Source organism: Balaenoptera physalus (genome assembly GCF_965194825.1).
Source record: "Balaenoptera physalus genome assembly, chromosome: 21".
Taxonomy (NCBI): domain Eukaryota; kingdom Metazoa; phylum Chordata; class Mammalia; order Artiodactyla; family Balaenopteridae; genus Balaenoptera; species Balaenoptera physalus.
Window position 1 is genome coordinate 31746461 of NC_138902.1, and position 14020 is coordinate 31760480.

Below are 14020 nucleotides of genomic sequence, written 5' to 3' on the forward strand. Positions count from 1 at the left end.
GCTGCTTGGGAGGCTGTTAGGAGTTGCTTACTTTTTTTCTGTCACAAGAAAGCAGCAGGTTTGCAGCAGATTTCTGATGTGCAGCTGCCTAGATATCGGGTGTGCACGGGCTTGGCTTTTCTGAACCGGGAGAGGGGTCTTTCAGGTACTTGCCCAGGTGGTCACGCCTTGAGCTGGTCCTTGCAGTCAGCTTGTCCTTGGAGTTGTCCAACATCCTTCCCAGGTTGTGGGAGAGGCTGACAGTCCTGGGTTTTATTGGAGTGGTGGATTTTTTTTCCTTCTTTTCTTTATATCTTCGCAGGCATTTCATGGGAAATTAGTAGACTGTAGAGGAGGCTGCAAGTCAGATATTTTACCCTGGAAATCCACGCGCGTTTCTTGAAAGATTGCTCCTAGTTATAGTTTCGTACTTTGTTTCGGCTGGGCCTGGGATCCCCGTTTTCATGATATTTCAACTCGTAATTGTTAATGTGCTCTAAAGACAGAATCCTGGAGGAATGCCTGTATTTAAGGGGAAATAAGAAGTCTCCTAACACACCTCTTGACTAACACTCTTGGTATATGTAATTAATATATGTGATATGACATGATTAATAAATGTAATGCGTGGGAAACTACAATCCCCACCCCATCCCACTGAAAGCAGAAACGCTCCAGTTCCAGAGTGGGGAATGTCAGAGAGAAATGGGTTGAATGGTGGGTGGGAGGTGAACAATTATAGGTGACCACAAATTGCTTTTTCAAAAAATGTGTTCTTGTTGAGGAGAAAGCTGGATGGTGGGTTGAGACCCAGCTTTGCCATTTATTAACTCTGTAGTTTCGTACAGGTTAGTTTACCTCTTTGAATCTCAGTTTCCTCATATGTGAAATAAGGATGATTTTACCTTTCCTCCCCACATGACAGTTTTTGTGAAGGCAAGTTAAAGTATAATATGTGAACATAGTTCTTAAACTCCATAATCACCCGAAAGTGAGTTGGTAATGATAGTAATGTGGCAAGTGTAATGAAAGGCCAGGGCAACTAGGAACACCAGTTAAAAGAAGGGTTGAAACTAATGACCATGGGGTCAAGGCTGAAGAGTAAAGCAAATGAATCTGGGAAGGGCCTGAGATTCTGGGAGAAGACAGATGGGTCAGCTGGCAGTATCTCTCTCTTTCTGTCTTGTTGCTAAGCTTGAGAAAGGTAGGAGCCACATCTGATGTTCACAGTTGTCTGCTTGATGTCTGACACAGTGTCCAGCATATGGTGCCTTTGCTCTTACCTTCCCTTTGCCTGGAACACTGTTACCCCATGTTATCAGTCAGGATTCTCTAGAGAAACACAGCCAGTAGGAAATGTGTGTGTGTGTGTGTGTATGTATACACACATATATGTATATATTAATGAGTACACATACATATATGTATACTCACTATATATATGCATGTATACTATATGTATACAGTATACACATACATATATGCACATATGGTAGCACACACACACATATATAAGGTATACTAAGAGATTTGTTTCAAGGAATTGGCTTCTGTAATTGTGGCAAGTCTGAAATCTGTAGGCAGGTTGGAAACTTAAGTGGGAGCTAATGTTGCGGTCTTGGGGCAAAACTTCTATCTTGGGGAAACCTCAGTTTTGCTCTTAAGGCCTTTCAAGTGATTGGATGAGGCCCACCCACATTATGGAGGGTAGTCTCCCCCTTACAGCTTGTAGATGTTAACCACAGCTCCAAAATAGCTTCACAGCAACATCTAGGTGAGTGTTTGATTAAATAGCTGGGTACTATATCCCAGCCAAGTTGACACGTAAAACTGACCATCATATCCTGGAAAGTCTTTGCTCAACATTATGTTTTCATAACATTTAAAATTGCAAACCTCCACACACACAGCCTTACATTCCCTACCCTCCTCTTCTTTTTCTAATGTTTCCCTTAGCACCTATTATCTTTGATCCATTGCCCTATTTTTGATTTCTTATGTTTACTGTCTTTCTGCCCCTTGTAGAATATAAGCTCCACAGGGCAGGGATTTTTGTGTGTGTTGTTTACTGATGTATCCTCAGCACGTTGAACGGTACCTAACACACAGTAGGCCCTCAATAAATCTTTGTGAGTGACTGAAGGAATTTTGAAGGTGGGTACTCAGTAAATACTTGTGGAATACATGGAGGCTTTCATCCTGAAGTATTCCTGAACAGACTCTCTTGAAGGGTGGAAGGATAGTAGATTGTAGGAAAAAAAGGAAGAATTTCAGAGTTCATATCTAGGAGGTGGAAGAAGTAGTGAAGAAGCAGCATAGACAGATCAGGGTGTGCGTTCCCTTTGCCCTGTTACTTAGCTGTGTGACTTTGGGCAGGTTATCTAATGTCTCTGGGCCTCAGTTTCTTCATTTGTAAACTGAGAATAATAATACTTAGCACACAGGGTTGTTCCAATAATGAAGAATTGATGTAATAATAGGTTTAGCCTAGGACCTGCCACATGGTGAGCAAGTAAGAGGTAGCTGTTGTCAATATTATCGTTATCATTCAATATCAAAGTGGAGACATTAATAAGAATCATTGAAGTAGACTAAAAGTAAAATTATTGGAATTTAAAAGACGAAGGGCCTGTGAGGCTGGGATGCTGAAGTCTGAAGTGATGTTAATACACAAGTTTGGGTCCTGCAGAGGGTTAGGGGCATAGTTCACTTTAGGTCAGGGTCCTTTAATTTTGTTTCAAAACAGAATGAACATCTTTCAGTGTATGCAGCCCAGAAGACAGATTAATTGACACCAAACCCTTCAGTTTGCCCCAGGCTGCCATTTTAACTGCAGGGCTAATTGGTTCCAGGTCAGAGGTCCCATTCATTTGCTTCCTACCGACACTTGAGAGAAAAATGTACATTTTTGCTGCTGATGTTTTGCCCACCAGGATTCTTTTGTTTTCTCCTGAGGTTCTTGCTTTGGGCAACAAGAGAGATGGTAGATTCCAAAACAGCTTTCTATCTACCCTGACCCAACTCCACCATAATTATTACCATATACAGCTAACAGGCGTTTTTAAAAAGATCCAAAGGAATACATACTCACATTGAACCCAGTGCATGTCTTGTGGCTTACCTATTGCTACAAACAGAATTTCTAGTTTTGGTCCCCTCTGATAAAACATAATAGTTTTTCCGATATGTGGGTTGTGTGTTCGTCAGAAAAATACTAATTTTGAAAGACATAGTGTGGACCTGGTCATTCTGTGACATCATATCTGATTTTAACTTCTTGGGAGGAAATATTTATAGTCACGAAGACAAGTAGATTTCATGTAGAAGAAAGATGAAGGCCGGATGTTTGAGGTTTTTCTTCTGGTCTTTCTGCTTCCCATAGTATCTGACTACAGCTAGTTACAACGTTTCATGTTTGTTTAAGGAGTGGGCAGATTGTGAAAAAATAGACAGTTGGCTGCAGCATTCTGAGCTATGTTTTTGCTTCTTGATTTCTGCTTTGCTCCGTTGTTGTAAGAAATAAACGGGAGTGAGAGCCGCGTTTAAGAATGAGAGATTCTTTCAGCAGTTCTTTTTTTGACCCAAGGTCATTTCTTCACATAGAGGACTGTGGAATTTGGAGTAACATTTTTTTTGAGTGTCATCCAATTGTGGATGGCTGGACTTTGGTGGGGAACAGTGGTCACCTCGACCTTCCTTCAAGATTACAAGATAATTTCTTGTCTAAATGTTAGGTGTGGCTCAAAAAAGGACCACTGTTCTGTGCTGCTTCCCAAGTGAAAAAAAAAAAACCCCACTGATTTAAATGGAGTTCCTCCTTGCTTTCCTGTGTATTTTGTTTGAGACATGCTCATAATAAAGGATCAAAACAGTACTTTCACATTTATTATTTTCAAATTAAGGATAATCAAATGTCAGTTTAATTCAATGTCAAATTAAGACTGATTGATGTCCTGTCCAAAGCATTAGAATATCTTGATAAATCCTTTTCTAATAGGAATAACCTTGGATGAAATTGGGTGGGACTTAACACTTTGTTTTCAACACTGTGTTTTGTTTTCGTGGTGGGTTGTCCATATCTGTATCCTTTCTGATAACTGAAGCACCTAGCAGAGATGGAAGCCTCCCCTCCTGAGTTAACCTTGTTTCAGAGCCTCAGGCCTTTCACTGCACAATCCCAGGAGGTGTCATTCACATCAAACTGTGAGTTTTTTTCAAGGAGGGGACCTTGATGACTTACTTCCATCGTTTTCCTAAAAGGTGGGTAATTGATGTTCTATTTTTACCTTGTTCTTTTCATTCCTGAGATATGACAGTTGTGGTCACTTTTTGAGTGAAATGGGGATTGAGTTCCCATGGTTCCCTCCACTTTCCAGGGACACTCTGGCTCTGAGTTGTTTGTTCTCACCTGACTCACTATCTCAGCCTCCATGGAAGGACCCTTTGTTCTATCTTGCCAGATTTTCACCAGACATCTTTTTTTCCGAACTCTTGCTTCCTTTCATGTGTGTGGTTCCCCTCACCTTTCCAACTCACATGGAGTCCCAGGTTTTACTTCTTGGGCCTCTTTTCATTTAGGCTCTCCAAAGAAATTAAAATTTTTGTCTTTAGCGTACAGGGCAGTTTAGCCTTACACTCCCACCTCAGCTTTGGACTTTATGTTTGCATATCCAAAAATCATATTAACGTGTCCTGCTCCCCAAGGTTCATCTACCCCTCAGCATTGACAAGAGTTTCAAAATTTTGAGTCTTTTCTCCCTTCTCTATCATTTATTTTAAGTGGATACGAGTCTTACTTTTTTTTTTTTTTTTTGCAACCAGCCTTGCAGAGGCTGAGAGGCACTGATGGGCAGAGGGCTTACTCTTTTTTTTTTTTTTTAACTTTTTGGGTTTATTTATTTATTTATTTATTTATGGCTGTGTTGGGTCTTCGTTTCTGTGCGAGGGCTTTCTCTAGTTGCGGCAAGCAGGGGCCACTCTTCATCGCGGTGTGCGGGCCTCTCACTATCGCGGCCTCTCTTGTTGCGGAGCACAGGCTCCAGACGCGCAGGCTCAGTAATTGTGGCTCACAGGCCTAGTTGCTCTGTGGCATGTGGGATCTTCCCAGACCAGGGCTCAAACCCGTGTTCCCTGCATTGGCAGGCAGATTCTCAACCACTGCGCCACCAGGGAAGCCCCGAGTCTTACTTTCTAACTGATATGAATTATGTTATACTTCCTTAAAAAGAAGAGAAGCAATTTTTTAAATTTAAAGTATTTTTTACCCAGGTAGATAGATTATCCTCTTCATTATTTAACTTGATAAATAAATACTGGATCCCTATTAGGTCCCAGGCAAAGATAATAGGTATGGGAACATTAACAGTGAACAGGACACAAGAAAAGGCCCTTCCCTCATAAAGTTTACGTTCTAGTGAGAGACATACAATAAACAAGTTTACAGATTATATAATGACAGGCAATGGTAAAGGATTAGAAAATGATGGTACTGTTATTTTTGATAGAATGCCTAGGGAAAGTCTTTTGGAGAAAGTGACGGGTTCCAGAATAAAGTGAGGAAATGAGCCGCACAAAGATCTTGGAGAAGAACATTCCAAAGAAGGACATAGCAAATCCAAAGGCCTGAAGCTGGAGGGAGCCGTGGAACAGCAGGGAGGGCAGAGTGACTGGCACACGTGAGAGATGGCAAGAGTGATGGGTGAAGACACTGCAGAGGAAACCAAGGGCCAGATCATATAGAGTCTTGTAGTCTAAGGAAGGACTTTGGATTTTATTTTAAGTGTGATGGGAAGCCATTGGAGAGTTTTGTGCAGGAGAGTAACAAGATGTGGCTTATATTCCATATTTTACTTTTGTTGAGATATATTTCATAAACTGTAAAACCTACCCTTTTAAAGTGTACAATTCAGTGGTTTTCATGCAGTCACGGGATTGTGCGACCTCCACCACTATATTATTCCAGAACCTTTCGTCATCCCCCAAAGAAACCTCTTAGCAGTGCCGGTGAGCAGTCACTCCCCATTCTCCTCCCCCAGGCCCTCGAAACCCCTAACCTCCTTCCTGTCTCTATGGATTTACTGATTCTGGACATTTCACATAAAGGAATCATATAACGTGTGGTGTTTTGTGTCTGGCTTCTTTCACTTAGCGTAATGTTTTCAAGGTTCACTCATGTTGTAGCATGTATCAGTATTTCATTCCCTTTTATAGCTGAATAGTATTCTATTATATGGATATACCACATTTTATTTATCTGGTGATGGATATTTGGGTTGTTTCCGCTTTTTGGCAATTATGAATGAAGTTGCTATGAGCATTTGGGTATAAGTTTTTGTGTGGATGTGTGTTTTCATTTCTCCTGGATAATATAACTAGGAGTGGAATTGTTGGGTCATGTGGTGACTCCATACTTAACGTCTTAAGGAACTGCCAGACTGTTTTCCATAGCAGCTGTATGAGGATTCTCATCCTCACCAACACTTATTATTTTCTTTCTTTTGATTATAGTCATCTAGTGTGTGTTAAATGGTATCCTATTATGGTTTGATTTGCATTTCCCTAATAAGTATGAAAAATGAAGTTGCGCTTCTTTTCATATGCTTATTGGTCATTTGTTTGTCTTCTTTGGAGAAACGTCTATTCAAATGTTTTGCCCATTTTTAAATTGGATTATGTCTTTTTATTATTGAGTTTAGTCCTTTATATATTCTCAATAATAGACCCTTGTCAGACATGTGATCTGCAGATTTTTTCCCCCCATTCTGTAGGTTGTCTTTTCACTGCCTTGGTAGTATATATTGAAGCAGGTTTTTGATTTTGTTAAGTCCAATTTATTTATTTTTTCTTTGATTGCTTGTGCTTTTGGTTTCCTACCTAAGAAACCATTGTCTAACCCAGGGACATGAAGATTTATATCTACGTTTCTTTCTAAGAGTTTTATAGTTTTAGCTTTCATATTTAGATCTTTGATCCATTTTGAATTAATTTTTGTAAATAGTGTGAGGTAGGGCCCAAATACATTCTTTTGCACATAGATATCCAGTTGTCCCAGCATCATTTATTTAAAAAACTATTTCTGGGTATTCCCTGGCAGTCCAGTGGTTAGGACTCGGCACTTTCACTGCCATGGGCCCAGGTTCAATCCCTGGTCGGGGAACTAAGACCCCACAAGCCACACGGCATGGCCAAAAAATCAAAAAATAAAAAGACTATTTCCCTAATTGAATTATCTTAGCACCCTTGTCAAAAGTCAATTGACCATTGATGTGTGGGTTTATTTCTGGATTCTTATTCTCTTCCATTGAGCTATATATTATCCTTATGCCAGTGCCACACAGTCTTGAAAACTGTAGTTTTGTAATATGTTTTGAAATTGGGACGTATGAGCCTTCCAACTTTGTTCTTCTTTTTCAATATTTTTTTGGCTATTTTGAGTCCCTTGAAATTCCACATGAATTTTAGGATCACCTCATCAATTTCTGTAAAAAAAGCCAACTAGGATGACTTATGCTTTAAAAGTAACACTACAGCTGTTTATATGGAGAACATACTGTAGAGAAACCAGTTAAGAGGTTACTTTTAGTAGTCCAGGTGAAGGATGATATTGGCTTGGAACGGGGTGTTAGCTGTAGAATTGATAAGTGGTTAGAGTTTGAAGATATGACTCTCTGGGTTTGTAGATGGATTGTGGTGTGAGAGAAAGAGAGGAACTGGGGGTGATTAAAGGTTTTGATGTAGGCAACTGAGTGAACACTGTTGCCACTTACTGATATGGGGAACCTTCATGAAAGAGAGCAGGTTAGAGGACAAAAAATCAAGACGTTGCTTTTTACATGCGAATCTGAGATGCCTATTAGAAATCCTTATAGAACTGTCAAGTAAAAAATTATATGTGTATAATTCTGGAAGAGATCAGAGCAGTAATATAAGTGAGTGTGCAGACAGTATTCAATATCTTGGGACTGAATGAAGTGATTAAACGCAGGAGTATGAATAGAGAAAAGAAGAGTTCTGAAGATGGATTGCGGGGTACCCCAACTTTGAGAGGTTGGAAAAAAGAGGAGGGTCCAATAAAAGAGATGCAGATAGCTGCAAAACCAGGAGAGTGTGTGTGTGGTATCTTGGATGTGAAGGGGAAAACGATGGAGGAAGTGATTAACTGTGTCACAGGCTGTGAGCGTGAGTAAAATGAGGACTGAGAGTCGTGTGTTGGAGTTCACCGAAGAACTTGATTCAGCAGTGTTGGGGACAAGAGATTGGAGTGAGTTTGAGAAAGAACGGGAAGGAATGAAGTGGAAATGGAAGACTCAAGGAGTCCCTCTTTTTTTCTCCCCCCACTTTTTTTTCTTAATTTGTTTTACTTACAGACATTTTCATGAACAAAAGTAGCAGGAAGGAAGACTTTCACTTCTAGCCAAGATGGAATAACAGGGACCATTTTTACTTTCTTACATGAAACAATTTAAAAATGGACAAAATATATGAAAGAGTGGTTTGAAAGACTTTGGGCAACGGGCAACAAAAGACAATGATGCCTGAGAGGCAAGAAAAAAAATGAGTGAGACATATGACTGCTACAGCTTACTGCCTTGAGAGAGTTTTCAGGTCTCAGCACAGGGAGGGGGACAGAGCCTGGTGGACTCCATGAGTTGAGGAGATAGAGCTGAGAGTCTAGGGAGACCAAGGAGGCTGGAGGTCACAGGACAGAGTACTGGAGAGAAGAGAGCACTGAGAGAGAATTTCAAAGATCTGCAGAGGGTCCCTCTTGATTTTTTATCCGAATAACTCGTCTGAATATGGTCCCTCTAAAATGATTAGCAGAAACAGTGTCTGGTGCTCACACAGTATTGGTAACAGTGCCTTTTTCCTCTATCCACAGTGGAAAACAGCAAGATTCACATGGCATTTGGTACTGTACCCAGAAGTTTTTGCCTCAGTAATGAGACTAATTAGCCATAGTTGGAACGTTTCTGTGCTCTTGCCTGACAAGAACAAGATCTTAAAGGCAAGATCCAAAAAGATCAAATCATTTCCAAGTATCTTAACATCCCAGACAAAGTTCAAGAATACTTACAGGAATGCTTTTTGTCACTTCTATTCAGCATTGTACTGAAGGTTGTAGAAACAAAACTGTCTTTATTTGCACGTGACATGCTTAACTGTATTATCTCTGTTGCACTACTCACCTTTGCCATTGTAGTGCCAAAGCAGCCATAGACAATATATAACCAAATGAGCACGTCTGTATTGCAGTAAAACTTCACTTAAAAAACAAGCATCAGACCACATCTGGCCCATGGACCGTAGTTTGCAACCCTTGGTCTATGTAGAAAATCTCTTGGAATCTACAAAAAAGTTACTAGGACTAGTGAAGTTAGAAAGGTTGCAGGATACAAGACCAACACACAGAAACCAATTTAGTTTCCATATAAAAACAATGAACAATCAGAAATTGAAATTTAAAAATAACAATTCCATTTATAATAGCATCAAAAATATAAAATATTTTGGGATAAATCTGAAAAAGATGTGGAATATCTGTACGCTGAAAACTGTAAGATGTTGCTGAGAGGAAGACCTAAGTGTGTGGAGGATTCTTATTCAATGGCATATGTATATATGACTCAATGTCGTTAAGATGTTAATCTCCTCAAATTGGTCTATAGATTTAACACAATCCAGATTACAGTCTCAGCAGGCTTTTTTGTAGAAATTGAAAAATTGATTCTAAAATTCATGTGGAAATGAAAGGACCTAAAACAATCAAAACAACTTTTATAATGAAGAATGAAGTTGGAGGCCTAACGCTACTTGATTTCAAGGTTTATTATAAAGGTACAGGAATCAGGACAGTGTAATATTGTCATAGACAGAGACAAATAGATCAGTGGAGCAGAATGAAGATACCAGAAGTATTTCCACGGACATATGAACAATTGATTTTCAACAAAGGTGCAAAGGGAATTCTGTGAAGAAAGGATGGTTTTTCCGACCAGTGGTGCTGGAACAATTAGATACCAAAAAAAAAAAAAAAAAAAAAGAAAAGAAAGAAAAGAAAAGGAAAAGACTTCAATCCATATACCTCACACAATATACAAAAATTAAATGGATTATAGACAAATATGAAACCTAAAACTATGAAACTTCTAGACAAAAACATAGGATAAAACGTTTATGACATTGAATTTGGCACAGATTTCTTAGATAGAACACCTAAAGTACTATGCATAAAAAAATTATAAATTGTACTTATCAAAATTTAAATTTCTGCTCTTTAAAAGACACTGTCAAGAGAATGAAAAGACTGGGATAAAATATTTGTAAATTATGTCCAAGAAAGGATATATATCCAGGATATTAAAAAAAAAACTCTCAAAACTCAACAATAAGAAAACAACTCAATAAAAAAATGGGCAAATATTTGAACAGACGCTTCACCAAAAAAAGTTTCTGGATGGCAAACAAGCACATGAAAAGATGCTCAACTTCATTCGTCAGTAGGAACATGCAAATTAAAATCACGATGAGAAATCACAACTATTGGAATCATAAAAAAAATAAAATCTGATTACATCCCAAGTGTTGATTAGGATGTGGAGGATCTGGAACTCTCCTACACTGCTGGTGGGAATGTAAAATTGTACAAACACCCTGGAAACAATTTTGCATTTGTTTTGAAATGATCCAGCCATTCCATCTAGGTATTTACCCAGGATAAATGAAAGCATATCTCTATACGAAGATTTGTACATGAATGTTTATGGTAGCTTTATTTGTAATAGCCCTAAACTGGAAGTAACCCAAGCGTCCATCAACAGGTAAATGGATAAACTGTGGTATAAATAAATAATACTCAGCAATAAAAAGGAATGAAACATTTGTACATGTTGCAACATGGATGAATCTCACAAGCATTAAGCTATGTGAAAGAAGACAGACCGAAAAAAAGGAGTACATATTGTATGATTTCATTTGTAAGGATTCTGGAAAAACGCAAATGAATACATAGTGACAGAATGAAATCAGTGGTTGCCAGGAGTAAGGGGTGGGAGGGAAGGGATTTCCAAGGGGCATGAGGCAACTTTCAAGGGTGATATGTTCACTATCTTGAATGTGGTGAGGGTTTCATGGGTATATGCATATGCCCACTGTACATTATTAAATTGTACATATGAAATACATACAGTTTACTGTGTGCCAATTATAGCTTCAGTAATTTTCAGGATTCTACTATTCTCTTTCAGGGAGTTTGGGGGTAAAGGGGAGTTGAGAAATGCGGCGTACTTAGAAGGGGATATGGGATCAAGCGTGGATTTTGGTTTTTTGTTAAGTTGGGATATGCTATAGCATGTTTATATTCTGATGAGGGGAGAGGACAAACAGATGCAAAAGTAAGAGGAACTGACAGAGTCCTTGAGTGGGCAGGAAAGTCTGGGCTGGTATCCTGTGTGCGAAGGAGGCATGAGCCTTGGAGAAGAGGACAGCTCGTCCACAACGGGAGTAAAGACAAAGGCAAGGGTGAGGCTTGCTTGATGTGCCACACCGGCTCTTTGTTAGTAATGATGATTATATCAACAATTACAACAATGAGAACAGTTAGTAGGCACTGTCTTCATAAATAAAATGAGTCACACAGATTCCACAGTAACTGATTTTCTTTGATGATGTTTTCAACCGGGACACCAATGAGCATCTTGTTGGTACAGATTTCTGGGTATCTCCAGCTGAGAAGGGATAATAACACCTGCAACTCCAGCTCTCCTTTGAAGCAATGCTCATTTGGTCTGAATTGGAGTAATCAATTGATAGAATGGAAAGTCCTCTGCCTGTGTATTCAGTGTAAAATTTTACTGCCATTCAAGTTTTTCAGTGTTAGTAATATTTTCATAAACAAAAACCTCTGTTCTCCTGTCCCCTTGTCGGTACCATCACCGTCACTCCCAGAACCATTGCAGCAAAACTAGCAGTAGCTACCAAAGTGGTGCTAGACACGAAACGACTATCTCAGTGCATCTTCGCAACAGCCCTATGGGGCAGATGTGCCATGAGCCCCTGTTAATAGTTGGGGAAAATGAGTCTTACAGAGGTTAGATTATTGCCTGAGGTCACATCTCCAAAGTATCAGAGCCAGAATTAAAATCCAAGTCCGTATGACTCCAAAATCCTTGCTCTTAATAAGAATTGTATGCTGTACTTACCTCCCCTTCTGAATGAGAAGTCTCACTGGCAAGAGTAGATTATATGGAATTTCCCTCCAATTCTTATTCATTGCAGGGACCACCTTTTGACAATAATAAAGGAACTCAGACGAATGAAAATAATTCATTTTCAACATCCTGCCTCAGCAACTGTTTTCATCTTTCTCCATTTCCTTTAGATCCTTATCCATGTGTACATATTTCACATAGTTGTAGATGCAGTGTTATATTCTGCTTTTATGGTTAGTGTTACACCAGGCATTTTTCTTGTTGCTCTTTAGTCTTTAATGGATACATAATATTCCACTTTGTTAATGTGCCGTGATTTAATTAACCAAATCCCCTTGATGAACAAAAGGTGTACCCAGTTTTTCAGTTTTATAAACTATGCAAACTGATTTTTCCCCCATCTTTCGTAATTTTTTAAAAAAGAATAAATTCCCAAGAATGAGATTACCAAACAAGAATTTGAACATGTTTATGTCTTTGGTACTTTAAAAGAGGGTGAAATTAGGAAAGTTTGTACCTTGGATGATGGTAGATAAATTTCATAACTGGCACAAACAGATGAATAGTTTAATTATTGTTCAGGAGACCAAAATTGAAGACAAATGGGGAGTGACTGCTCAAGGGTACAGGCTTTCTTTTTGAGGTGATGAAATGTTCTGGAATTAGATAGTAGCGATGGTTGCACGGCTTTGGGAATATACTGAAAACTGAATTGTATGTATACTTGAGAGGGGTGAATTTTTATGGTATGTGAATTTTAATAAAGCAGATATAAAAAATTAAAGACAGTTTCAGATATTCCAAGTAATTGTTTCAGCCCTTCCTAAATTACTATCAGAGTGTCCTGTATTTGTTTTTATATTTGGAAGCAGCGTTTCACAGTGCTTAAGATCGTCAGACTGCCAAATGGCATCACCACTTAGCAGCTGCGTGACCCCTGGTGAGTGCTGTAGGTTGCGTCCTCCGGAAGCCTATACCGAGACAGAGTTTGGGGGGCAGGATGTTTATGAAGGATCAGGACTTAGGAAGGCAAGGCAAGAGCCGGACTGGCTGGAGGAAGGGACGGAAGTGAGATGCAGGTCTGACACAGCCTCAGCCAACCCCAACTGTCAGTATCCTGCATTGGGCTGAATTGGCCAGGCCTTTTTTACAGGGACCTTGTGCAGAAGTTTGGTGTGTGCTGCCCCAGAGCGGGAGGACTGCAGGCCCGGGGTGCTCTGCACCTGCGGCCGACTCTGAACGAGCTGACGGCAGAAGGCTGACCACTCTGCTCCCCGCAGGTGGGCAGCATGACCGGACATCTGGGTGCAACATCTCCATGTCAATCACAAGAAATTGCTTTAACCTCTTTTGCCTCAATTTCTTCACCTGTTAAACTGAGATAATAATACTATCTACCTGTTAGGATTGTTAGAGAACTAAATGAGGTAACACATAGGGGACACTTAGAACAGTGCTTGTCATAAGTGTTCAAAAAATACTAGCTGTTATTATTTTATTATCCTATCATTATTTATAATACTATATATTATTAAATATAATTTATAAATATAAATTTATAATACTAAAATTATTAAATATATAAATACTATCTATAGTATAATATTTATTACTATTGTTATTAATGAATAATATAGTCAGTTTTGGGTTTTTTTAAAAATTTTATTTACTTATTTATTTATTTTTGACTGTGTTGGGTCTTCGTTTCTGTGCGAGGGCTTTCTCCAGTTGCGGCGAGTGAGGGCCACTCTTCATTGCGATGCGCGGGCCGCTCACTATCGCAGCCTCTCTTTTTGCGGAGCACAGGCTCCAGACGCACAGGCTCAGTAGTTGTG

At 39.3% G+C, this 14020-nt stretch overlaps 1 long non-coding RNA gene across 1 annotated transcript; it reads left to right on the plus strand.

Annotated features, from left to right (window-relative positions):
• Positions 1 to 12: 12 nt before the first annotated feature.
• Positions 13 to 10031, plus strand: LOC309651809. The gene is made up of 2 exons (XR_014258415.1): positions 13 to 145; positions 8858 to 10031. It is a non-coding gene; the product is annotated as an uncharacterized lncRNA (long non-coding RNA).
• Positions 10032 to 14020: the final 3989 nt, after the last annotated feature.